Source organism: Protopterus annectens, chromosome 3.part0, assembly GCF_019279795.1.
Source record: "Protopterus annectens isolate FY-2018-M chromosome 3.part0, PAN1.0, whole genome shotgun sequence".
NCBI classification, from domain to species: Eukaryota; Metazoa; Chordata; order Ceratodontiformes; family Protopteridae; genus Protopterus; species Protopterus annectens.
In genome coordinates, this window is record NC_056731.1 from 208229468 (window position 1) to 208255740 (window position 26273).

Below are 26273 nucleotides of genomic sequence, written 5' to 3' on the forward strand. Positions count from 1 at the left end.
CCCACACTATGTAAATGCGTTGCTGATACCATGTTGTACTTTAAGGGGGATAAGAGTACTTCAGTCCTGAATGTGTCCTCCTTTGAATGATATACTTAGTAGCTATAACTTTGTTGTTGGTTTGCCATTCATTCCATATTGCAATATTACCACTTCGCTACTTTTTTAATGTAATCAAGGCAATTTATTCTTCAAGTGCAGCAGGCACTGAATTTCTTGATGAAACACCCAAATATAAAATTGTTTGCTAGCAGCAACCTCTTTATTAGTTATAGATCTCTTTAATTTGAAATTATTCAGATGAGTTTTACTTCTGCAGAGCTTGTGCATATTGACTAATAACTGAGTGGCCTTTTATGGTTGAAATGTTCTTAAATGGGCAGATTTTTTTTCATTTGGTTCATACATTTTGTTTCATTGCTTACTGCAAAAATGTTCAAAACTACAAATTTAAAACATGCTGTAACACGTGCTCTAATATACAAAGAATATAATTTAATACAATCAGGAAGGTAAATCAAAGAAGAAATGCATGTATGCATGGTCCTAAAAATGTGTACAAGGGGCCTATTGTTTGAAAATAGTCCAAAGGTAAACTTTATCCACCACTGGACAGATGCATTTTCTTTGAATGTGGGCTTCAATGCCATTTCAATAAATGCGAGTTTCAAATGCAGAGAAGTTTACAGTTAATGCTAAATCAGTTTTTATTGTGAGACTGTGTTGTTCTGTCTAACGAATGGCTATCAGTTTTTGTGTTATAAAAATTTCAATACAAGTTTTAAATTTAATCCAAATATTTGTAACTATTGTAGAAATAAAGAAAAAAATAGTATGTGCGCTGACAGGTTTGAAAAGTGTTTATGATAAATGGGGTGAAATAGCTAAGCAATGGGTCACTGGAATGGCTGCAGGGGGCTACTGTATGTGTAGGGGGGCCTGATCTATTACCCTGCCTAGGGCTCCATTTGAGTATGATCCAGCTCTAGGTGGGGGTTAAGAGTCCCTGGATGAAAGTAACTGATTGTCTTGTTATTTACTCAGGATAATTAATCCCTATCTGGCGTTGGCTTTGCAGGACTAGTGTGTGCGTTTGTGTGACGTCAGATAGACTATTTAGTCAGACATGTGATAAGCACAGACAAAATAGGTATATTTGCTGGGGCTATCTATGGAGGAACTGTTGCTGTTTCCTTCAGGCATTATAGGACTAATGTGACTTGTGTGAAGCAACTCTGAATACTTTAACATGTAACAACAGCTTGTTTGGAGCAAGTGTAAAATACATTACATCGCCATCTTCTGTTATCATAATCTGTCTGAACTGTACACAAAGGTGACAATAAATGCTCATTGAAGGTTGTCTGTATGAAAACAACTGACCCTCATGTCATTTGTTATGGTTTAAGCAGTCATCTTTCAAAAAAGGCATAAAATGCATGATGGAACATCCCCACTTCAGAGCTGCTGTGGGCCTAGTGGCCTTCACACTTCAAAGCTGCAGAAGTGGATTTTGAAAGGAGCATAGTAGTTTCCTTTGCAATAAAGTATACCTAATCTAAAGCCAGTCCTGCACAGAGGTGTGCATAGAATATCTCTGTAGCTTGAGAGGTGGGATACGGACAATGTCAGTATTTGGAAAAAATGCTGTTATCATTGTTTTTTCACTTTTCTCACAATCAAACATCACTTGTATACACAGGTGGGTATCTTTTGGGGGAGTGTAAGAAGTATGCCTTTTTACATATGTATGATAGCAACAGATATATATATATATAAAATGTTCTATTTATTTTAGTTTCACAGGAAGCATAGAAAGGGTGCAAAGATGGTGGCTGTTTTTTGGGTAGGAGGCATGCTGTACATGTATGTATGTAGCAACTTAAAGTATAAGGCTGAGGCAATTTGTGCCTTAATTTTCAGTCTAGTATGAAAAGGGGATATGCATGACACCTGCAAAAATATTTGTTTTTGTGTTTTGCGTTCTTATGAGTGCCACTGTATTGAGGAGTGACTTCCCAAGGTTTTGGCTGTTTTGGGCATAATAATCTCATTTTGATCAAATAAAATGTGTGATAACTCATATTGCATAAGGACTGGCCATTAATACTCAAAAACAAGCACACTGATTGGTCAGCCTGACCAGCATGCCCACTGTAAATCGAGCATTTACCTACAGCAAAAGTTTGGCTGATAAAAGTATCATTGAGCAGCCAGACTTTTTTTTTTTTTTTTTAAGGATCATAGAATCATAGGAAGTAACTAGGCTATTGACCTGGAGGTCACTTCAAGCCTAGCTGTTTCATCCCAATGTAATTACCATACATGCTTTAGTCAGTACCCAGGACTGTATTTAGTAATGACTGCCAATCTTCCTTTCTCAGTTGTTTTCCTGCCAAAGCACAGATGTACTGTGTAAGTGTGAGAACATAAGTCCCATACGCATGTGCATTACATCAAGCAACCCCAAGACACAAAATGAAAGCAGAAGAACACCATGGCACCATATGCAACAACATTATTTAAGAAAGAAGTAAGTATTTTTTTCCAAATTAATGTCATTGTATAATAACAATAACCCATGGCTGGGTGTGGGTAATGCTGGATTTACCTACAGTTGGCTTTGTTTGGTCACGATGGTGAAAAAAACACACAAACCGTGGGTAAATCCAGCATTACGCACACCCAGCCATGGGTTATTGCTATAGTAAAATCAAACAGGAGACTAGATCCTCCCCAAGATTGTCTCATTCAGCCCGAGGCTGTATATACTGGGTGGAGAGTGATTATAGTTTCAATATCTGGATTGTGAACTTATGTATTTTCAAATATGAGCCAAGAAACAGTTGACTAGTAGCACTATAAACTTTCAACGTGAAGCGTTACCAGGGAATAATATTATAGTTATTATATTTCAATACCTAAGGAGGAAAAACAAAGGACAGTTATGCATAGCTTTAGAAATATGACATTGCAAAGGCATCAAATTAAGAAATAATTATATAGCAGGAGAAATTTTCAACCTATTACAAAACCTAAGCAATATTATTTGATAATCCACCAGGCACAGTTTACTAGATCTAGATCCTGCAAATGTCCAACACAACAGAATCACCTGTAGTTAAATGATAATTTGGAAAACATGCAAGAAACATTGCATTTGATAAGAAATATACTTCACTTCTGATAACTATTCCTATTGTATTTCATGTACTGTACACATATCAGTCTATGATCATCCTTAAATACATCACAAACTAACAATACCTACTCCAGTATATGCAGAAAAGTAAACAAATGTGTAGCTGGGATTTCTAGTCAAGAGGAGACCAGTTGGCATAATTATTAAGGTATTTGTCTCCAATACACAAGGTACTAGGTACAATCCTCCGGCCAATGCCTCTTTGGAGTTTGCATGTTCTCATTGTGACTCTGTGAGTTCCTCCCTTCTCTGAAAAACATGCTGAGTGTTTCCTTCTTAAACTTACTAATGACTAGAGCTGTGGGCAGCAGCACAGACACTACATAGTGCTGTATAAGGGGAACAGTTATATAGACCAACTGTTTTGGGCATCTACTGTGGTACACACAGTATCCTCAAGATAGGAGAATGCAGATCACAGACTGCATGCTGCAGTAGGGCTAGCCAATCAGTGTTGTAAAATAGGGCTCCAAGGGTAGTTACTGGTGATAAGTGGGTTGAGCACCGGGCCTACTCCGACCTACACCAGGGACCTATGCTAACAGTGGGAGGGGTGTATGTGTCTACCATAAAGTCCAGCAGCCCTGGGTCAATAAACTACTTGCTGGCCAGTGTCATTTGCCTAGCCTGGGTTACCTGTGGTAGCTCTGTTGAGGAAAAGTTGATGTGAACCCAATCAACCTGCCAAACAACATATCAGCATGAATTGGTGTTGATAATGGGTAACTTGAATGTACATATCAGGACAAACAGAACAGGATATGAGGCTGTTTGATAGTAGCCAATACATGGTTCAGAAAAGGAAAGAGACAGGAAGATCACATACCAGATAAAACTCGGATAGACTTCCACACGAGCACTGAGCTAGAATCAGTGATTGCACAGTCATTCCCTGTGAAACAGTCAGCCCACAGCATAAATCACAGATTGTCACAATAAGCTGCAAACAATGTTCTGAGAAGGCTCTAAGATCAACAGAGACCAGGCTGAAGACCTGGAAGTTGACTGGAGAGAAAGCACAACAGTTCAAGGAATTACTCAGGGCTCTAGCACCCCAAGAAGAAGAGAAAATAGTTGAAGTTGAACAAAAATGGCAGTGCCTCAAAACAGTATGTGTGAGGACTACTACAGTGGCCGAGCCAGATATGAAATTAAGGTGCATACGGAAAGCTGGTGGTGGAATGCAGAAGTCCAGGAAGTCATCCAAAGAAAGAAGAAGTGCAGGAAAAACTGGGAGGTAGAAAAGGTGGGTCAGACTAGGAAGGTTAAGAAAGGAATTACAATAGCAAAGAATAGGGCATCAGAGGCACTCTACTAGCTTCTGGAAAGTGACTCAGTAGGTGGCACAAAGAAACTATATCAGGTTGCAAGACAAAGGCAGAAAGATAAAGAAGATAGTCAGATATCTTTCATAACATCAACCTGCTCACCAGTCCACAGGACATCAAAGCTAGATGTAAGGAGTATTTCCAGCACCTACAAAATGAAGAAAACCCCACAGAAGCTGTATTGCCCCATTTACAGCTTATGATGAGAGAAGAAAAGGAGCCCACCATAAAAGAAGTAAGAACAGCACTAAAAAAGGTGATGTCAGGAAAAGCAGCAGGCTCAGATCTCAGAGGAGGTCTCATCAAATACGCTACAGATGCTGAGTGAGATAGGGGAGAAATGGCTCTTGAGGGTACTCATAGCAGTGTGGACAGAAAAGCGTATCCCAGATGACTGATAAATAAGCATACTCATGCCAGTATACAAGAACAAAGAGGACATCCACAAGGGGACATCCACAACTGTGGGCAGTACAGAGGTATAAAACTCCTGTCTCATTGCATGAAAGATCTGGAGAGGGTGACTGATAAATGAATATGCAGAGCAGTAGAAATTAAGACAGGAGATGAGCAGTTAGGATTCAAATCAGGATGCATTACAAATGACCCGATATATGCAGTGAGACAGATAGCTGAAAAGAAGCTAGAGATGAGGAAAGAGTCCAACTGGGCATTCTTAGACTTGGGGAAAGCATATGACAAGGTCCAAAGAAAGCTGATTTGGGCAGCAGTGGTTCAAAGTTCTAGAAACATTGGTAGAATTAGTGCAGGCTATGTAAAAGAACCCAGTGAGCCAAGTATAAACAGTGTTAGGTCTGACAGAGAGGTTCTCAGTGGGTGTGGCTGTACATCAAGGTTAATTTCTGAGCCCACTGGTGTTCGTACTAGTGATGGACTACATTAGCAAACAGGTCAGATGTGACAGATCAACAAAGTTGCTGTATGCATACGATGTGGCATACAGGCAAACTGTGCAAGAACTTCAGCAACAACTAGGGGAACAGAATGCAAAACTGAAGGCACATGTGATGAAACTAAGTACAGCTAAGACAGCGGTAATGGCAGCAAACTGGGGAAATCAGAACTGAGAAATGAGATAAAAGGGAAGATAGTAGAACAGGTCAAATAGCTTCAAGTATCTGGGAGAGCGATTGAGGAGCAGGGGAGTCTGAATGAAGAGAGGTCAAAGCTAGAATCAGAAGGGTTGCGGCCAACTGGCTTATAGTGTCAGGTGTAGTGTATGACAGAAGAATGCCAAAGAAACTCAAAAGTAAGGTTACAAAACAGTGGTGAGACCAGTACCACTGTATAGCACAGAAACCTGAGCAGTAAAGGAAGAGCAGATGAGGAAGCTAAACGTATTGGAAATGAAGTGCCTGAGGTGGGTGGTAGGATGCACACTGAGGGACAGATGAAGAAATAAGGATATAACAGCAGAAACTAAAGTAGCTTCAATTGCAGAAAAGATCAAATAGAATAGAGCATTGTGGTTCAAGCACATGTGCAGAAAACAGAGGACAATCTAGTGAAGAAGATTTAGGGCAGACAGGAAGAAGGTAAGAGAAAACAAGGGCATTCAGAAAATAGGTGGATGGATTGTATGAGAGAAGAACTGTGACAGTCAGGCATGAGTGTATCATTGAATTGAGAGAGATGGTGACAGTTAGTATGACACCCCAACCCATGTAGAAAAGAGGAAAACGGGAGTTGATGATGATGATGATGATGATGATATTAAGCAAAGTGTAAAACCAGAAATCCAAATACGATAACAAAATTCTTTGTTCCTGTCATAAAATTGCTGTTTTGTCTTATGCAATATAATTTGGCAAATCTGGCAAGGAAAAGGCTGAGTCTGCTTATGCAGTGGCCATCAAAGCAACTCAAGGTAAGAAAACTAAGCACTTTTATAGTCTTAACAGCAAAGTCAAAAACAAAGAAGTAAAAACATCCATAACCACTTTCCATGACTTGTTTCAATGAAGTCTCACCACTATGCTGTGAAGCAAAATGGAAAAAACATGCATGAACACAATAAGAGTCAGAGGTAAAAAGAAACAAAGTCGTGGTGGTTGCTGGTGATGGTGTGGTCAGTGAGGCCAGTCGGGCCTGCAGGTAGAGGTGATTGATAGACTGTGGTCGGAGTGGGTCAGAAGGAGGATTATTGGATGAGAAGTTGCTATGGATGGTTGGGACTGTAGCGGCAGTTGACTGCAGGCAACGGCAGTTGTACTGATGGAAAAAGGCTACATTATGTTGATCTTCGGTTGGCTCTTTGACTGCTGTTGCGTTATTGCTGTTTACTGTTACATGTAGTTGTGTTGCAATATTATGTTATTGTGCATGAGCTTGGAGGAACATAATTTCGTTCATCTGTACTCTGTACAGTTGAATAAAAATAAAGTTTGTTTTGTTTTGCTTTGGCATCAACCAACACCCATTTAGGGTGCTGTCCTTCATGTTACCTTAGTTTCTGGGATCTGCAAGATCATGTAGTTAATCATCCCAAACTCTTTGTCATGTAATGGTTCCCAACAAAGGAAATCATTACAGGAACTGGGATTTGTTCTGTTAATTGCAATGATAATGACAGGTTAAAACATAGTACCTATTTACAGTAAACTGCTGTTGCATATGATCTACCTAAACAATACTGCAAATGTTCCAGTTCAAAACATCTGAAAAACAGATAAATATGAAACCGACCTGTACATTACATGCACAAACCATCTCACTGAAGAAAAAGATCCATTGTCAAGCATATCACAACTCAAAACTTATAGAAAATTGTACTTTTCTTGAGACCCCACTAGTGATTAAAACTACAACAGATAAATCACTATAAACAGTACTTTTCAATACTGTGCTTGCAGTTTAGACATAGCTAACCTATATACTTTAAATAACAACAAATAAGTAAATCATGCATCTTGCCTTTCTCTGCTTTTTTTCATCATGCCTTCACCCCAACCTATCCCCACAAATGGACTTCTCCACTCCATCCTGGAGGTGAGAGCCCTAAAGCCCATTAATTACTCCTAAATGATAGGAGCTGGTCGCTGAACCAGTGCTAGAATATTAATCTTGGGGAACCAGAGGTTTTCCCTTTAAGCCCTAGCTGTTTCACAAGGGGCATGCCCACTGTGATGGTCTAGCATGCAGCATGCTATAGGTCATCATGAGGACATTCTTCCTCCTTCTGCAAGTCTTGAAACCACTCAGGTAATGCACAGTTTGCACCAAGAACTTTTGTGTTGTTTCTTGTCACCATCAAGGGTTCTGACATGGAGATTGCACCCCAAATATGTGTACCTCCATATTCCAGGATAAGACAGATGAGCATTCAGTGCCTTTTCTGTTCGGTCCTTCCCCTCATCATCTCCTGTAGCTCCCGAGGTACTAATCAGACTGGATCAGCTATTGTCAGGGCTATATCATCTGAAATCCAGACCTTGATCTCTCTGCTTCACAAACTTTATACTTACACTTTTGAATCCATAAACAGTTTTAGCTTAAGTCAAGTACAGTGTGACTTATGCCTGATGCAAGCCAAAACATAACCACTAGAAATTCATGAATATGCTAATTACAATGCAGTTTTATCATGCAATGAGCTTTATCATTTCTATACCTCTCAACTGTATAGATTTTCGCAGAATGTCCAGATTTTTGCCTCATATTTTTGGTCTGTTTCTCAGAAAATTGTGTTTTTTTTTTTTTTGGCACATCACTGGCAAATCATTGAGGATTGAATTCAGATAATAATGACAAACATTCAAGATTCAGACTTCATACCCTTCAGAAAATTCATGCTAAAGCAAAATCCATCAACTTTTTCAATTTGTAAGAGCAGTTTTTAAAAATCATCCCTATTTGTGGGCCTTTGTCCCCACATTATTTATAGCTTTGCCCAGATTTCTTGCTCTAAGAAGTTGAGAGGTATGTTTCCATACTTCCTAGCACAGCGTTATTCTAGGCTTCTCTGTGCTATAAAGGGCTCAGCCTCAGAATAATTCTCATACTCAGCTTGCCCAGTACATTTTCACATTAGAAGAAATACGCTGTGCTTTGTGACTGCCATCCAATAGGGTTGGTACAGAACTACATTATCATTAACTCATTACCTTAAGTGATCTATGTTAAATTTATTCTAGGCTGCAGTCCTTTTCTTTGCAACTGAAGCAAGCATCTCTCTTAAAACTCTCTTTAAGAAACCTGCATAATAAAAACATCAAGATATCAAAATCTACAGTACTTTTACACGTGAACTAGGATAGAAAATTGGAATTAGGTCACATTATTAAATGTTAATTCAGTGATAAGGCACTGGATATTTATTTACAATGGGAAATAATTATATTCACTATCATAATGTTTGCAAAGCTACAAAGTAAAATGGGAGCTGTCACTACTGGTTTGTTACATTTTAAAGAATTATATTTTCCCAGACACCCCGTTGCTGATTATATTTAGCTAGGTGTTGTAATGCTCTACACTTTACAGGTTGAGCATGTATGGAGGTTTTGCCTGTAATGCAAAACTGATTTAAGTCAGATGTCTTTTCTTCTGCAAAGGCATATTTTGATAATCATGAAAGTAGTTTTAATGCACAGTAATTATATAATCAGTATAGCATTTCCTCAGTATTTTTTGGATTGTTGATGATCTTGCAGTCATTTGAGAAGAATGTAGTCACCCATGTATTGTTTTGGTCAGACACAGTCACACAAAGGCAGACATTTACAAAAATTGGCTGTTGTGAGGATGAGATCATATTTTCAATGCAAATAAAACATCAGAGTATTACTAAACCAGTTGACACTATGTAGATTATAATTCATTAAACAGACATTTAAGAGTTTTTTTTGTTTTGTTTTTTTTTTTTAAACAGATGTTTCTACAGTATGCTCTAGAGGATTCATTTGGTTTTATTTTATAGATTGTACAGCAACAAAAAATCAGAAGGGTTAAAAATGAAAAATAATAAACTTCTATTCAGTGTGGCATTTAACTTTGTCTTCCATCTTTTAAAGCATAGCAATATAATATTGGCTTATTTGAGAAATGGCTGGATCTTGTGGCAGCAAATAAATTACTTATACAATAATAGCTTAACCTAAATCGGAAATAATTAGGTCAGCTCCATCCAATCAGAACTCACTAAACCAGTGAAGAAAAAACAAAAGTTTTATTCAAGGAAAAACTTGCTATCAAGACAAGTAATAATAACAATAATGCCTTCTACGACCATGTCTCAAAAAGAAAGTAAGAAATAAGAATGGAGTATGCGGTAGCATAATAGTATCATTATAAAAGATGTAACAGACATAACTAGTATTAACATACAGATGTGAAGTGAATTTCAGACATCAAAGAGGAACCTCTTCCTCCTTTCAACATAACATCTACCAAAATTATATTCACAATGGTCAAATCTACCCTAAATAATGCCAGAAGCACCAGTTTCATGAGAACAGACGAAACATCAGGAAGTGTAATCCCTGCAGTCAGACATAGCCTAATATTTCTAATATGATGGTGAACTTCTCTGAAGGCTTTGCCAAAGCACTAGAGGGACAAATAAAAAAGTTTTACAGGGTCTGTTGTTGTTAGTTGCATTTATTTATTTATTTTTATTTTGTTCATGTTTTTATAGACTAATATCCTCTCTAATGTGCATTTTATATACTTCATTAAAAACTGGAAACTGGATGTGTCCCTAACACCTAGAGGCACGCTATTGTGGTTCCAGTCCACAAGGTATGCCCTTCCACAGACCAAAAAAAAATAGATTAGTTAGCCTTAGATACTTACCCTACAAGGTAGTACAGACAATTATCATGCAAATTATTCAGGTAAACAGGGAAAGCATCTTTCTCTATGATCTATCCCAGTCTGGTTTAATCAGAAGTAGCCTTTGTATACTTAGCTATGTAATTTACATGTAACGTTACATATGACTGTTGCAGTTGAAATGATCTTGCCTTTAATGACAAAATGCTGCATTCTGACATTTGGCAAAAAATAAATAAAAAATACTGGCCCCAGGATTCAATAACACCTACACTAACTATGCAATAAGTGTAAACCGTTCTGAGTTCCTAATGGTTTTCTTGCAGCTTTAAATATTGACTGGGATTCATAAATGTTCCCACAAAGCATAGACTACATGAAACTTAGTGTAATCTTTCAGACTGACTAGAAAGCATAAAACATGTAGTAGGGATGTTCTTGACTACATACTGTGTACACTTAATTTAAGTGTTATTGAATCTGGCCCTGTATTTATGCATTATTAATGGCAACAGATAAAAGTATACAAAATGGCAAAGCATCTCAATGTCCTTGTAGAAAAGGACCTATCATTTGAAACACACAAAGTCACTACTCTTGACAAAGCATACACAATTGCTGACCTGATCCTCTGTGGAGTTGGAAATTGTGTCAAGGAGGTAATTGTCCCTTCTATTTAACTCTTATCACTACAGTTACAGAATGCTGTATCTTGCTCTGTAAACTATTCCTACATCATCTGATAAAATTAGGGACGATACAAAGATTCTTTATAAAGAATATGGAAGACCTCCAAGGTTCAAGATTTGTCTTACAGAAAAAGACTAAAGCAGTTTTTGTTTTGTCTGTATCTTAATCCTCCTTAGATCTATTTCTGACATGAAGAGCTTTAAGGACCACTTTTTAATTGACATACATTCTTAGAGGACTAAAAAGAAAAAAAGAAGCACTCAGCTTGAATACAAAATATCAACCTTATCATAACATGTTACAACTTCATGTGTTACCTGCACACATGTAATAAAATCTCCCTGTTAATTAGACTCATCCCATTAATAAATATGTTTAAGAAGGAAGAGTTGGATGATTATACGGGCACTTACTGGATTCTGGCTTTCAAGTGACTCATTCTTCAATAGGCTTTGAACTTGCTCCCCCACATTCTTTGAAACTATGAATCCCTTGCTCAGGAGCTCCAGTAAACACTGACGTAACCAGGAATCCAGAAGTTACTTTTCAATCACATTCTGTTGCCCATTTGTCATGTTCACCATTTCCAACCTAGTTTTTAACCTGTCCACTTAATCATGCCCTAAACGTTGCACAAAATTTAGAACATTAAGATGAATCTTATCATCCATTGTAAAACATTATTGTTTTCAGAAGGAAGGTATCACCTGACTGGGCTGCTGCCAACTGATTTCCACCTTTATTTCTTGGACCAGAACACATGACTGGCACCTTTGCACCCCCCCTCCCCCAACACCTTCTTACTACTTTGACTGTTCTTATGTATGCTGTTCTTATGTATTCAGCTGATTGTGGGTCCTTTTTTCTCCTTCTTTTTCCACCTCTTGCCATTCCATACATTGCCACATTATCACAAACAGTTTTGATGCCTGTGCTGCAATATCTTCCCATTTTCCTCAGAGTTTGTTGTTTCAGCCGCTCTAGTAAAGTAAGGAGAACATCTTAATAAAGTGCCCCATACCAATTCTGTTCTATTCATTCCAAAACATGGAACCAAAAAAAAGCAGTGCTGCTAGCTTTTGGTGGTAGTAAAGTGGGATAATCATCTGACTAATACTCAAGTGACATGAGTTTGACTAACATTATGGAGCAGAAATGGAGGAGATGTGGGTCCACCATGGGAGGCAGGAGAGGCAGAGAAAAATGCACAGACTACAACTATACCTCAATGGAGGGGCACTGATACAGAGTGCCATAGGGGAGGATGTTCACCTCACCGAGCCATCAATGCATGGTAGCCCTTATAGTCAGTGTACAGAAGCACATACTTTGAAGTGGAGGGAATTGTGGATCATCACTGTGATATGGTTTGCTCATTCCCCCTACCCAGGGTATGGGGTTAAGCTATTATTCACTGATTACTAGGAAACCAGCAAGAGGGCAAAACACTCTCATTGCAGCCTGAATCATAGCCCTCCTTGCATGGTTCTTGCCTGAGTTTTGGTCAAATCCTTGGAAAAGAGAAACAAATGGGCACTGTATGACTGAGGGGAGGCTTGATGGTTAACAGGCATGAGGGCAACAATAGATTAGGAAAGCACACACCCTTGCTGGACCTACCTTACAGATGTTTACTTTGTAAGTGCATCATTTTGGCACCTTCAGCTTGAGCCTTGCTCTGTGTTTCTGACAATTTGCAAAGATCTATCAAACAATTATTTAAAACATGCCTCCCAATTTTCCCCTTGGCTGTAAGGAACTGGTCTTTATGTTCTTGTATTTAATATTTTACCAGAATGTGCAGTGTATAAACAGCATTTTTTTCTGATAAGGCAACTTGTTTACTGGCCCACATAGTTCAAGTGATATAGTCCATTAGATTTAAAATGTATGCATATCTCTTGTCATTGAGTTTTGCTTAACTGAATAGTGAACTCTTGATTCTGAGTATGTATGACATCTTAAACTTATTGCTAATTTGCAAATACAAATAAAAACATCTAAACTGACTGGCAAAGTCAATGTTAATGCATATGGCATGCATGTTTAAAGTTTTTTTTTTATCCGTACAGTGGATATAAAAAGTGTACACACCCCTGTTAAAATGCCATGTTTATGTCATATAAAAAATGAGACCACAATAAATCATTTCAAAACTTTTCCTCACCTTTAATTTGACCTGTAACCTGTACAATGCAATTGAAAAACAAACAAAACTGTTAGGGGAAAAATACCTTCTTCTTCTTCTTCTTCTTTTGGTTTTTCCCAGTTAGGGGTCACCACAGCGGATCACCTGTCCTCTCATGAAACATAAAAAAATAAAAAAAATGTACAATAAGCTGGTTGCATAAGTGTGCACACCCTTAAACTAATACTTTGTTGAAGCATATTTTGATAAAATAATAAAAGTAATAGCAGTAATAATCTATATGAATACTCACTAATTTTACATTCCAAAGTAGCATGTCAACACACTAACTAGTTTTTCAGGTTAAAAAGTAACAACGTGGCAATGCTGTGTGCAGGAAATACTAGCAGAATTGTATTCTGTTAATGGGATCAAATATGTCTTGCAACCTGTCCTGGAGCCCTCAAGCCCATCCACTGCAACCCATATATAACAAGCCAAGAGAGCAAATACATATTGTGCAGAGTACTATCACAGTTAGACAACTATACATCATAATATAAATTAATCTAATATAAAAACACAAAAATAAGTAGGCATAAAAGCACCAGATATGGTAAAATGCAGCAATTACAAATATGATCGAGTATAACTGTGTTCAGATATATACAACAAAGAGCAGTGCTTGCCTGAAATTGTCCACTGGGAGCAGTCTGGCCTCTTATGCTCTCTGCCATTGATGTGCAGATGCAACACTAAGCAGTAAGGTCTGGACAGCATGTGCCATCTGTCTAGAGCTAAGGAGCAACACTAAGCCATAAGACCTGGGCAGCACCTCCCAATGTGGATGCACAAGCATATGCTGACCAGTATATAATGGCAGCATCTCAATGTGTGGATTCATGTAACCATCCTGTGGCAATATACCCCCAGAATGTTAGAGAGGTGCAAAATATTATGCTACATCACAACATCTGCTGATTATCCTCCCACATACCTGGTCATGTGCCAAAGATGAAATTCATCAAATGACCCTGTGGACTGCCTGATGCATACCTACTTGGACAGACTGCATGATGTTCACCTGCAGTACTGGTAACCATGAGCTGTATCAAACAGTCAAACAAATAAGACCAGCACTAAGGTAAACTGACCTTGGAGAACCAACGATAAAGCAAGTAAAAAGCAAAATACCCCAAAGAAATATGGACACGGAGCATTAAAAGATTTATTAACTCACAAATCACAGAGCTTTTGGGTAACAAACCCTTCTTCAGTGTGTATCTCTATTCAAAAAATCTATTACATTTATATACTTTATAACCACATGACACAGCCACTAATTAATCAATAAAAATCAATAAAACCATTAACAAATTTATAATACATTTAAACAACCCAGTATTCATAGGCTTACCTTCTTCGTCATTCAAATATGCAAATATCAAATGAGTAAATGTTTTTTGACATTTTATATATGTGTTTTCTTATGAACACATTATTGTGTATTGTAAAAAAATGTTTTACATATCTGAATGATGCCTATGAACACTGGGTTGTTTAAATGTATTATAAGTTGGTTAATTGTTTTATTGATTTTTATTGATTAATTAGTGGTTGTGTCATGTGGTTATAAAGTATATAGGTGTAATCGTTTTTTGAATAGGGATACACACTGAAGAAGGGTTTGTTATCTGAAAGCTCTATGATTTGTGAGTTAATAAATCTTTTAACGCTCCGCGTGTCCATATTTCTTTGGAGTTTTTTGCTTTTTAGTTGCCATGAGCTGCTCTGTAAACCAGTGCAACAGGTGGTCATCATGAAATATGCTATACCATCCCTGGCACTACTCTGAACTCAATATGCTATACTTAGGCAGAACTATGCAGAACTATACAGCTCAGTACCACACAAATGCACAATACAATACATTACTTCACATATTCTATATTAATGTTGAAATACACACTATAATCCCTCACATATGCTATACCAATGGAGAAATACACATAAAAAATATACATGTAAAGGACAGCTCTGGCTATTGTTGCACAATGGGACTGCCGCATAGTCAGTGGTAGTATGCTGCATAATGCTGTATAATGTTGGTAGACCTGCCCAGTGGCTAAGAGCAGTTGTTCAACAGTAGATGTCTGAGATACAATGGGACACAAGGAACATGTTGCTCTGAGTAATATACCTGTCATTTATACCCAGAATGCACATTTGCACTACTATATTAATGTTGCATATACTCATTACGATGATGGAAGAGACAATTATATCACTCCTGGTAGGATTCTTGAATTCTTGTCACTATGCACCAGATACATGAAATTACATAACAAGCACCATCTGAGGTTTGCTGCTATGGGCAACTCTGTGGTAAAGATATCTGCCACATATATATCTACAAACCTGATAACGATGATAGATAAATGTACTTCTCCTGCATTAGGCCCTGCATATAGGTTCATAGGTATATACTAGGCTAACGACCACTAGGGCCTTTGTATACCTAGCTGTGCAACCAAATACAATTATGTTCTCATGTGACATGGGTGTCTATTTGGAGGGGAATGTTAGTTAAGAGGTTTCTAAATGTTTCTTGGGGTGGTAGGTTACTTAGGGAATATTTACTGTTGGCCTCTATCAGAGACATGGGGGGCTAGAACAGGGGTGAATTTTAGAGTTCCCATCCAATGGTCAAGGTTACATTTAAATAGGGTTAGGGATGGACACTGCTTCACATAGATGGGGACCCGATTCCAGAGTGTGGGGATCTTTTGAGACATGTATGTCTCTGCAGCATGTTCTATTTTTGTTGCAAGCAAAGGTAAATCATTGGATCTAGTGTTCCTGGTGCTGTTCATTTTGTAGCTGTGCAAAAATCCATCAGGGCTAGATCTGAGGATGCCTTAGTTGCCAGGCATAGATCACCCCTCAGTAACCTGTAAGAGAATGAGTACAGAGATAGGACTTTAAGGTGATCTGTATAAGACAATGTGTTAATAACCTGGATGCCCTTGGTTTGGACTTCTGTGGCCATTCCAAGTGTTGCACATGAAAACTGAGGGACTCTAATGGTGACCGGTCTCCTATTGGAAGTGGTCATACCAATCCTGATTTCTTGGATCCTATCTGTGAACCAGCTGACAATCCAGTGTGCAATTTTATGCCTAGTTCAGTGTCGTTGTCAAAAATGTCAGAGTGGGGTACTGTATCGAACACCTTAGGCAGGTCTAAGTAGGCACTATGCACTGTTTGACCCTCTTAAAGAAGAATACCATGTTATGTAGGTATGACCTTCCTTTGACAAAAATGAAACTGGGATATGTCTTGTGACTGTAGGTTAACAATGTCTTTGTTGATCATTTCTGTGGAAATTCACTCCATGACTTTGCATATTAGACTAGTCAGACTAATGGGTCATTAGATATTGAGGTCAGCCCTCCATTCTCATGGTGCATAGCCTGTTTTGAGGCAGCAGTTGAAAGGTGACTCAAGTGGTTCTGAAAAGTCATGTCTCAAGCTATTTAGGAGGCAACCCAGGATGTTGTATGGGCCTATTGAGGCTGTACTGTCGAACTTAGCGAGTGCCTCCATGACCAGCTCCGTGCTAATAGTTGGAGGGTTATTCTGGTAGGAATTTCACAAGAGGAGGCAGGAGGTAATTGGGGGATGAACTTAGAACTGAATTTATCAGCCTGAATTTTCACTATGTCAGACTTCTCAGTGAAGGTGGTAACATTTACCACCAATGCAGCACATTGCTGTGTGATACTTTAAGGTTTTGGGCATAGCGGTAGAAGGCCTTGTGGTTGTCTTTAACCTGAGAAGTTATCTTAACCTCATAACTGAGCTTGTTGCATTTAATTAGTACTCTTACTTACTTTTGTTTAGTTTAATTAGTGGCTCTTGTCATTATGAGAATTGCTCTTTCTGATTTTGGCCATGACTTTTTCCCTTTTCTTATATAGCCTGTTAAGGTTAGGAGTGCACTACTGTGGTTTGTTTTTGACATTTGTTTTGGGCTTATATCTTGTATGTATGGAAGCCTCTATGCAGTCATTTCTATAATTTCTGTGAATAATTCTGAAGAGGTTGCTGTGAACTTGGGATTTGGAGGGACACTGGATTATGACAAACTGTCGCTTTATAAGATATAGTTTGATTTAGAATAGTTCCTAATTTTGCAGGTTTTGTGGGTTTTCCAAGTTGTTTTTTATTTTGAAGAACACAACTTTGTGATCTGACTTTATCAGTGAGGACAAGACACATCGGGGGTGGGGGCAGCAGCCACCCATATTGGTGAGTATTCATTTCACAATATTTGAACCTCTGGTTGGAGTATGCACTATCTGGTTAGTGGTGTTTGTGTTAATAAATTTCCTGATACATTGTGCCTGTGAGTTGGAGGCAATGTATGTTTCATATTTTATAGAGTGATAGTTGACGTCTCCCATAAATAGGGTATTTGGTTGAATGATGAGTGCCTCCAGCAGGTCTAGCTAGGATATGGTAAGATACTTTATCTATGGTTATTTGTATGTGGATGAATTCCAGGACATTGTGCTGTTTGACCTAGAAGTATACTTGTTGCTAATATAGATCAAGACGCTTCCACCTTTAGTCCCTGATTTTGTGGCTAATGGGTTAAATATATGGAAGTTACTGAAGCCTTCCACTTCCAGAGTACTTTCTGTGGCTTTAAACCATGTGTTGGTAATGGCACAGATGTCCATATTCTCCAGAGTGAGGAGAGCTTGGAAGGTATGGAGCTATTTGTTTAGGCTCCTAGCATTGACCAGTAGCACCTTCAGATTCCTTTGGGATTTATTTATATGTCAGTAATTTTTTTTTTAATTTGGCATTGCTTAAAAAAGGCCCTAAGGGGGATAAGGGGGTGGATACATTTTCTAGCCAATATTCAGAAGTCCGGGGAGACAGGTGCAGACCATCTTCGGCAAAGCAACGTGGCCTGTTAACCATGTCCTCCCATGCAACGTGGCCTGTTAACCATGTCCTCCCAGGCTGACAAATGCTGAATCACCCTGGAATGACACCAGAAATTAAGCCAATTGTTAAAGTGAATAATTTTTGCTCATACTGCAGCATCATCTTTGGGAAAGGTAAAATGCTGCTCAATGCAAGACACATATTCAGGGAGGTCTTTAATGTCTCTCTTCATATAGCCCTGTGAGGTATGTTGCAGGTCATTTACACCCACATGAGCTGTGACAGACTCATGCTGGTACCTGTGGTGCATTGACTTGATTGCGTACTTCACCAGGCAGATCCTGGCTCCAGGTAAGCAACTAACCATTATCTGCTCCTTGCCCACACTAGTGAGAGTGGTGTCTGCATTTCATAAAATGGAGTCCCTTTCATAGGAGTGCTGGATATAATGTTTGCTTGCCTTATAGGCTTTATCTTGGGGGTCCACTGGGTGTAGACATATGCATAGTATTTGGTGTTGCTTTTGGTGTGTGCTTTAGAGTCTGGTGAGGGCCGGTATTGCAGTGTATATGCTTAGGAGGTCCTTGAGATTTGGGAAGATTGTTTTTAAGTGCCTCAGCATAAGATGGTCTATATGTGTGATAGACACTATATGTGGCTGATATAGTGTGTGTATTCTTAACAATGCTGTTTGTAAGAGAGATTCTTCTCTTGACGGAAATTATGTATGCACATCTCTCACATACAGTGTTAGTTTTTTAAGGATTAAAAGGCTGTCTGTGAACATGAGACAACTGCAACATTATCTCAGGATGCCTGTAGCTACTAAGCTGGCAATAGAGGCATTTGGAAATTGCATATCCATGTTGTCTGGCCCTGTATTAGGGTAGGCTATTATGGTTTGAGGACTGCATTATACAGAGGTCTCCTAGGGTGGTCTCTAGGGTTAGGGAGTAGAGTTAGTGCTAAGATGTGGTGTTAGTGCTGTTAGATGCACAGGTTAGCTGCTTTAACTTAATTCCATGCAATGCCTGACTTAGTTACAGGTTACAGTCCTAATACTAGTTATAATAGATAAATTATACTATCCAAGTGTTTATGTCTGTACAGTGCACTGTTAGTCACCACTGCACAGTGAGTAGCTCCACTCAAATGTGCCTAATTTATAGCAACAGAAAAGAAACTAAACTAACTCCTGAGCCCTCTGGCCAGTAAATGACTCCACTTTCAGCTCTTTTGGAATGCTTCCCATCTCAGAAATACATGGCAAACATCTTATGCTACAAGATGGCTGATCTGGTCCTCTTAGTGTAAAAACAAAGCAAAACATAACCCTCAAGTGAAATGCATCAACAAAACAGCTTATTCCCTGGCTAAATCACTCTGCAGCATGGTACTTTTAATGCAAACAGTTTAGAAATCAGCTCTTTGCTTGGATGACACTGGATACAGTGGAAACTCTTTTGCATTATAGGTGAGGATGCCAAGCTTTGCTCAGCTCTGTGGAATAAGCACAAAGTCATATTTATATGTCATATCAATTCAGAACACACAACTTATGGAAGTACTGTAATCATGACTGTGATATGCTAACTTCATCTGCTAACTTCCAGCCACTTGCTTTTCCCTGATTTTATTTTTTTATTTATTTTATTTTAAGTTAGATGACCGGGGAAGTCCACTGGGCCATAAAGAGGCCATTTTCATTGAAGGCCTGGGGAGAAAAGCTCCACAAAATTACATGTTGCATGTTACAAAAAACATAATTAATGAGAAATGTGCAGTACATTAACATATAAAACATATAGGCTCTGCACTTGATAAGTCAGGTATACATTGAGCATTGATAACAAGCATACTGGTATTTGAAACATTAGCACATCGGTAGTAAGGAGTACATCTGTCCCTAGTATGGGAGAGGGTTTAGAGGTATGATTTACCACCGTGCTAGTGTTCACACCTAGGCAGCATTTCATAGAAAGGGAGGAAAAGGCCTAAAAAGACCATGACCTCCTTCTCAGTCCACTCTGGTGCATATCTTTTATTTTCAGCCATTTTTCCCCCTCATACATATGTAATGGAAGAGTTCTACATGCATACAGGTGGGATGCATGGTAATGATTGGCTGTGCCAGACATCAGTTATTTATTAGGGCCATGGAGTTGCTATTGCTAGTGTAACCCTGTTACAGGATAATGTGACTGGGTAACCTGCATAACCCATATCTAATATACGTAGGTCGCCTCACACAACACAATCTCTTTGATGTGATGCATAACATTCTGCTTGTTCACCACCAAAGATGTCACCATGTCTCTCCATAGTTTCTCAGTACTGATACATTATGTTGGAGTTGTGATTCATGAAACTTTTGCTGCATATTGTCTCTCAACATATGCATGCATGCATTCATTCTGTTCTGTAATTAAGTCCCATTAACATGCTTATACTTATTTGTGCTGAATTATTCAAAATTCAGGATAGTGTTTGAGCTGAGGGATTGAAACTACATAGCTCTGCTGTGATTTGCCCAGCAGCGGCTTGAGATACTGTATTGCTGGACTGCTGACCCCCCCCCCCCCCCCCCCACACACACATATGCATCTGTTATGAGTTGGTTAATAAAATAATTTGAATCATTTTTTAAATGTTATTGTTTAAAAAAAAATATCGAAAATAATTTATTTAGCAGCTTGTAGCAGCTGCATATCCACACAGTATGAAACTTGAGCTGCATGCATGAGTACTTGAGTTCTTATTGACATTTTAATAAAAATAAACCACTTCTGGGATATTTTAAAAACAGTCCAGAATCTGGGTGCACATGAAAAGATGCCTAGCAATCATTGCAGTTTTCACAGCACAAATTTAAGGTGGGACAGACTGTTAGGGTCGGCGGTCTGTCATGTGATCGTGGCTTGTATGTGTATAAGATGCAGCTGCTGACATAATCCAGGGGGAAGGGAAACCATTGAGGTTCCCTTCCTGCTCAGGAAACCATTGAGGTTCCCTTCCTGCTTACTTTTATTGAGAACTTGGCAGTTAGATTAGCATGTTGTACAGAAAGGAGTACAGACTTTGTATTTAATTGCCTTTGGGTTGACTTGAATACCAACCACCACCATTTATTTAGAAAGCCACTTTTTTCAGGTGAGTAGCAGAATTAAAAAAAAAAAAAAAAAGCACTTCCACTGAAGGACTGACTAACTGGTAATAATTATTATGAATTTTGAGAAATGTTTGTGAATGACTTTTTTTTTTTTTTTTTAAATCCTGACAGGGTCAAGTGTATACCAGAGGTCTGTTTGTGGATGAAATACATTTTTTTTCATCTAATATCATGACAGGGTCGTTGCAGATGCAATAGGAAGGTAGACATTTGTTATGGGGCTGTTTGCAGATGAAATTATTTTCTTTCTTTTTTTTTTTTAACCTAATACGTCTTGCATTTTTTTATCATGGCAATTACTATAGGAAGCAGCAGGCAATAGGTATAGGGGCTGTCTGTGGATAAAAAACTTACTTTTTTTTTTATTTGACTTGCAGTGTTTCTTTTTCTTTCCCAGAAGGGTCAAACCAGATACTTTAGATAGGTAAGGAGTATGTGGTTTGCTTGCAGGTGATTTTTTTTTAAATAATATCCTGGCATGGTCAAACTACACATTTTAGGTAGGTCATTGGTATAATAGCTGTTTGTGGAAGCAATGATTGGCCCTGCTGTTTTGTTGCTGAAACTCTAGGCTTGCATGGCTAAGGTGTATATCGGTAAAGTAAGATCAACTACAAGCTCCTATTGTTATGGGAAAGAACTACATTAATGTAACTGCCGCCTTCCTTTTTTATTGTTTTTTAACCTTGTAGGGTCAATCCATATACTGTGGGTAGTCTCAACTAGGGGGCTATGCCTTTGTGCGAATTAAATGACTGGCTCTGTTGTTTACTGTTATAGTTTTAGCTTTGCCAGACTAATCTGTATTTGAGTGAAGTATGGATCAACCACAAACTCTGAGCTCCGGCTACTGTTTACGTGAAAAAAATACATTAATATAACCAATGTTGTCTTTTTTTCATTCTATTTTTAACCTCATAAGATCAAACCAGATACTGTGGGTGGGCAATGGGGCTTGGGGCTATGTGTAAATAAAATAACTGTCCCTTCTGTTTACTGTTATTGTAGTTTCAGCTTTGTCAGACTGTAATTGTTGTCTTTACTTTCATATGAATGTATTGTAATCTAATTAACAAATTTATGAGTAATTGTTAATATGCATGTTGTAATGTCTGTTCATGTATATACTGAATGTTTGTTTAAAATGTTTGTAATATGTGAGAGCTTTTCTCCCTTGACATATCTTGAAAAGAGGGTTTTCACTAATATCATGACAAAAATTTGACTAAACCGAGTTGGACAAATCCAGTGTTTAGCAATATTGGGAACTTTGTGGATACCTGTTATCTGTGGAAGAACGCCAGCATATTCTGCAACTTATAACTGACTGCATTAAGCTGTGTTGTGAAACTTGTGAAGACTCACTTATTGCTGGAATGTTCCACAGAGTGGTAGAATTCCTGCAAGATTGATCAAAAGTTGGCAGTGTACATAAACATTTAAACCGTTTTTAAACAAATGATCAAAAACAGTTCAAAATGAACTCCTGGACTGCCTGCTAACAATACGCAGAGAAGAAAAAAAAGAGGTTAGTACTGTCAAATTTTGTAGCAGTAATCACAAACTAAACCACTGATATTGCATGGCTACAGCAAATTGCCAGTGTGTTCCATTATGTTGTCAATGGCCAGGTGCAGGAACAATTTTGGGGATATTTTATACCACCTGGACAGACTGCAGAGCATATTGCTGGTGTGGTAAGCGAACAGTTAACTCATTTCCCTCGAATGGAGCTCTGCAAGTTTGCACTGTAACTTCCAATGGGCAGAGCCTATGCTTTTTGACAGAATCATATTATGTCCTCACATTTCAAGCAAATGTTCACATCTCTGGAAACCAAGGGTTAGTAAAGAAATACATAGGGTGAACTCTTCTGCACAAACTATTTTTATAGTGATAGTATTTAGGTTTGTGGTCTTAAATTGAATTTTATAAGACACAGTAAGTATGGTAACTATTAAATTTGTATATTTTGGTGAACAGCCTACAATAGCTCATCAAGCACTCAAGTTACACACATATAGTTAATAGCAATTTGTTCATCCAGCTGAGAGCTTTTGTATGAGGCTATTCAGTTCTATCTGTGCTATTTTTTGTCAAGATATTTAAAAAAAGCATGAAATTTATGACATTATAAATAAATATTATATGAACAGCAATTAATGTCTCTTTACCTGCACTAGTCAGTTATCAATACAGTTGTGGTTATCATTGTGTAAGCTTTAACATGATATATTTCAATACTTTGCAGCATAGTTTTAAAATGATTAATGCAAATATGAACAAGTAATATTTGATGTTTTAAGGATGCAACTGCAGAAGCTCCTACAGGTGTCACCTGTCTGTAATGAGTTAAAGGAAGTAGTGGGGGGACCAGAATGAAAAAGTGTTTGCTCAGAGTTATGACAATGCATCTATTATGAGTGGAGTTCAGCATGGGGCCCAGGTCATTATAAAGCAGGAATTTAAATACCCCTATTAAGTACACAGCTATGCCCACCAACTTAATCTGATAATGCAAAGAGCCATACTACATAATACTGAATCAAGGGCATTTTTTTAACTCTTGGTGGAATTCCAGCCTTTTTCCTCACATTCAGTTCAATGACAAGCTGCTCTGGACATTATAGTACCATGATGCTTGCCATGAATGTCTGGAACATGGTGGAATTTTAATATCTGTACTATAAATGCAGTATATAAAAACTTCAACATTCTGAGAGAGTATTTTAATTATTTGTATGTGTCCTGCATCTGCTGCAGCAACTGTATAGGAAGCAATCAAGATAAAATGAACACTTGAAGATGATGAAGTTAAATCTGGGCTGACTGTTTTCCAGCATATAATGCCGCATGTTGGCATTCTGTACAGAAAACGTTAGTGTCATACCACAAATGCAACCACACTTGAAAAGGATGCACATATTCTTGAATGCAGAAAGCAGTGTCAGGTCAGATTCTGACAGTGCTGCATAACAGTATCTACAGACAGAGAACATCCTGGTAATAAGTAGACAAGGACCATCAGGATCCCAGCCACTACTATAGACACTGTCTCTTGCTACAATGGAAGTCTGTGATCTGATAAAGTTCTAGGCAATGTCTCAAATGGAACAAACTGGGCATCTTCAGCTTCTCAGCTGTAACTGCCTCAAAACGTTTCATCATACACAAAAACAGTCTCCAGAAAATCTGCTCACAGCAACCATAGAAACCTATCCATTCCGGTTGAGTAGACAACTTAGAATGGAACCTGGAGTGGCATATCGCTGTGAAGACTTTGCATCAACTGGCAGTGCTGTCAAGATGTTAAAATTATTGGTGGACAACTCATTAGCCAATGTGTTTTCAGAGATTTACAATGTGCTGGAAATCTACACGCCCCCAAAAAAATTGGTCAACATCTATGTAGTTATTCAATTGCTCTAAGCTGGAATAAACTACTCCTGTCTATGAAACCAATATCAAATGCTCACAAATTCAAAAAAGCTCTAAAAAAAATTTCTGAACTCCTAGATGTGCCCTTGCCAATACCCAACCTAACTCTGTTTTCTCATTACCCTTACTTTTTACATCCCTTACCCTCACCCTCACCCTCTTTTATCTGTTTATAAACTGTTCAAATCTACTCCAGTGGGATGTATCCTTTCTCTAATCTACACATCCCTAACCTTGATTACCTGTTCAACTTGCTGCCACAGTAACTACCATTGTTTGTTAATACTAATATACCCTACTGCCTACTGTCACATCTAAATTGGAATGTATTTAAATAATTTCTATTTGTATATATAGCTAAGACTATATTTTACATTTATGATTGTATTCAATAGTTTTGTATACTCTTAGTTATTATGTGTATCATCAGTGTATTTTACGTGTGCAGCCTTTCTCTCCAGGCCTCTGCTGAAAAAGGGCTCATGCTCAGATGGACATACCCAGTGAACAAATGTCAAAATAAAATAAAAATAAAATTACAGCCACCACGGTAATGTCAACTGCTGAAGCAGAAAGGTATTTCTCAACAGTGGAAAGAATTAAAATGTTTCTTCATAGTATTATGGGGCAGGAAAGAATGAATGCATTGGCTATGATTTCTTCAGGAAAAGAGTTAACATGGAGTATAACAAACTTCAAACAAAGAGATACTGATTTGTTTGCACAAAATAGAGAGAGAGAGAGAGAGAGAGATGAATAGACATATTCTACAAGTAAGAAACTCGAGAAATACGCAGAGGAAAAAAAAAGCACTTATTTGGTACTATACTTGAAGCAATTATTTGATAAAAGAGTATAGCAAATTATGTATTTCCATGAGAAATTTGGAAATGTCTCTGTGTGTCCAGAAAAAGGAGAAGGAAAAAATCCAGTATGACGTGATGTGTTTCAGACCATAGCTTCTCTTAATGTGCAGAAACTGTTTGTAGCTTACTACATAGGTGATTCTTCACACTAACCTATACATACATGTAGCAGTGTGTTCTGACCTCCAACTGTAGTAACTGTAATAGCAAATTGTATTGACTATGAGATCATCTCACTGTCTCTCAGAAATACTGGCACATTAGTCTTCAGATTGACCATACATTGTGAATAATAAATTAAGATAGCACAGTGGGATTTCCAAATCTCATTACTTTTCATTTGTCATTGTACAAAATGCAGTTTACCTCATACAGTATGATATATGTTTACTACATTATGTGTACTCACAGATTCATGCAGTCAAGACCAACTACTTTTTTTTTTTTTTTTTTTTTTTTTTTTTGCTGTTTAGAGGTGTTTCGGTGTTGTGGTTTTATAGCAGAACCTATTCAACCATCTCATTAGCTATGAAATTATTTTTTTTTCTCCAAGAACCTCTGGGATATGTGAGGATGTCTAATATTGGTAGACTATTTAGCATGTACAATAGCAATTGAGTAGTTATTTTATGTAAAATGGTAAGCTTGGTCAGTGTTGATCCAGATGTGCTATAGCTATGCCACATTGCAGTTAGCTCCA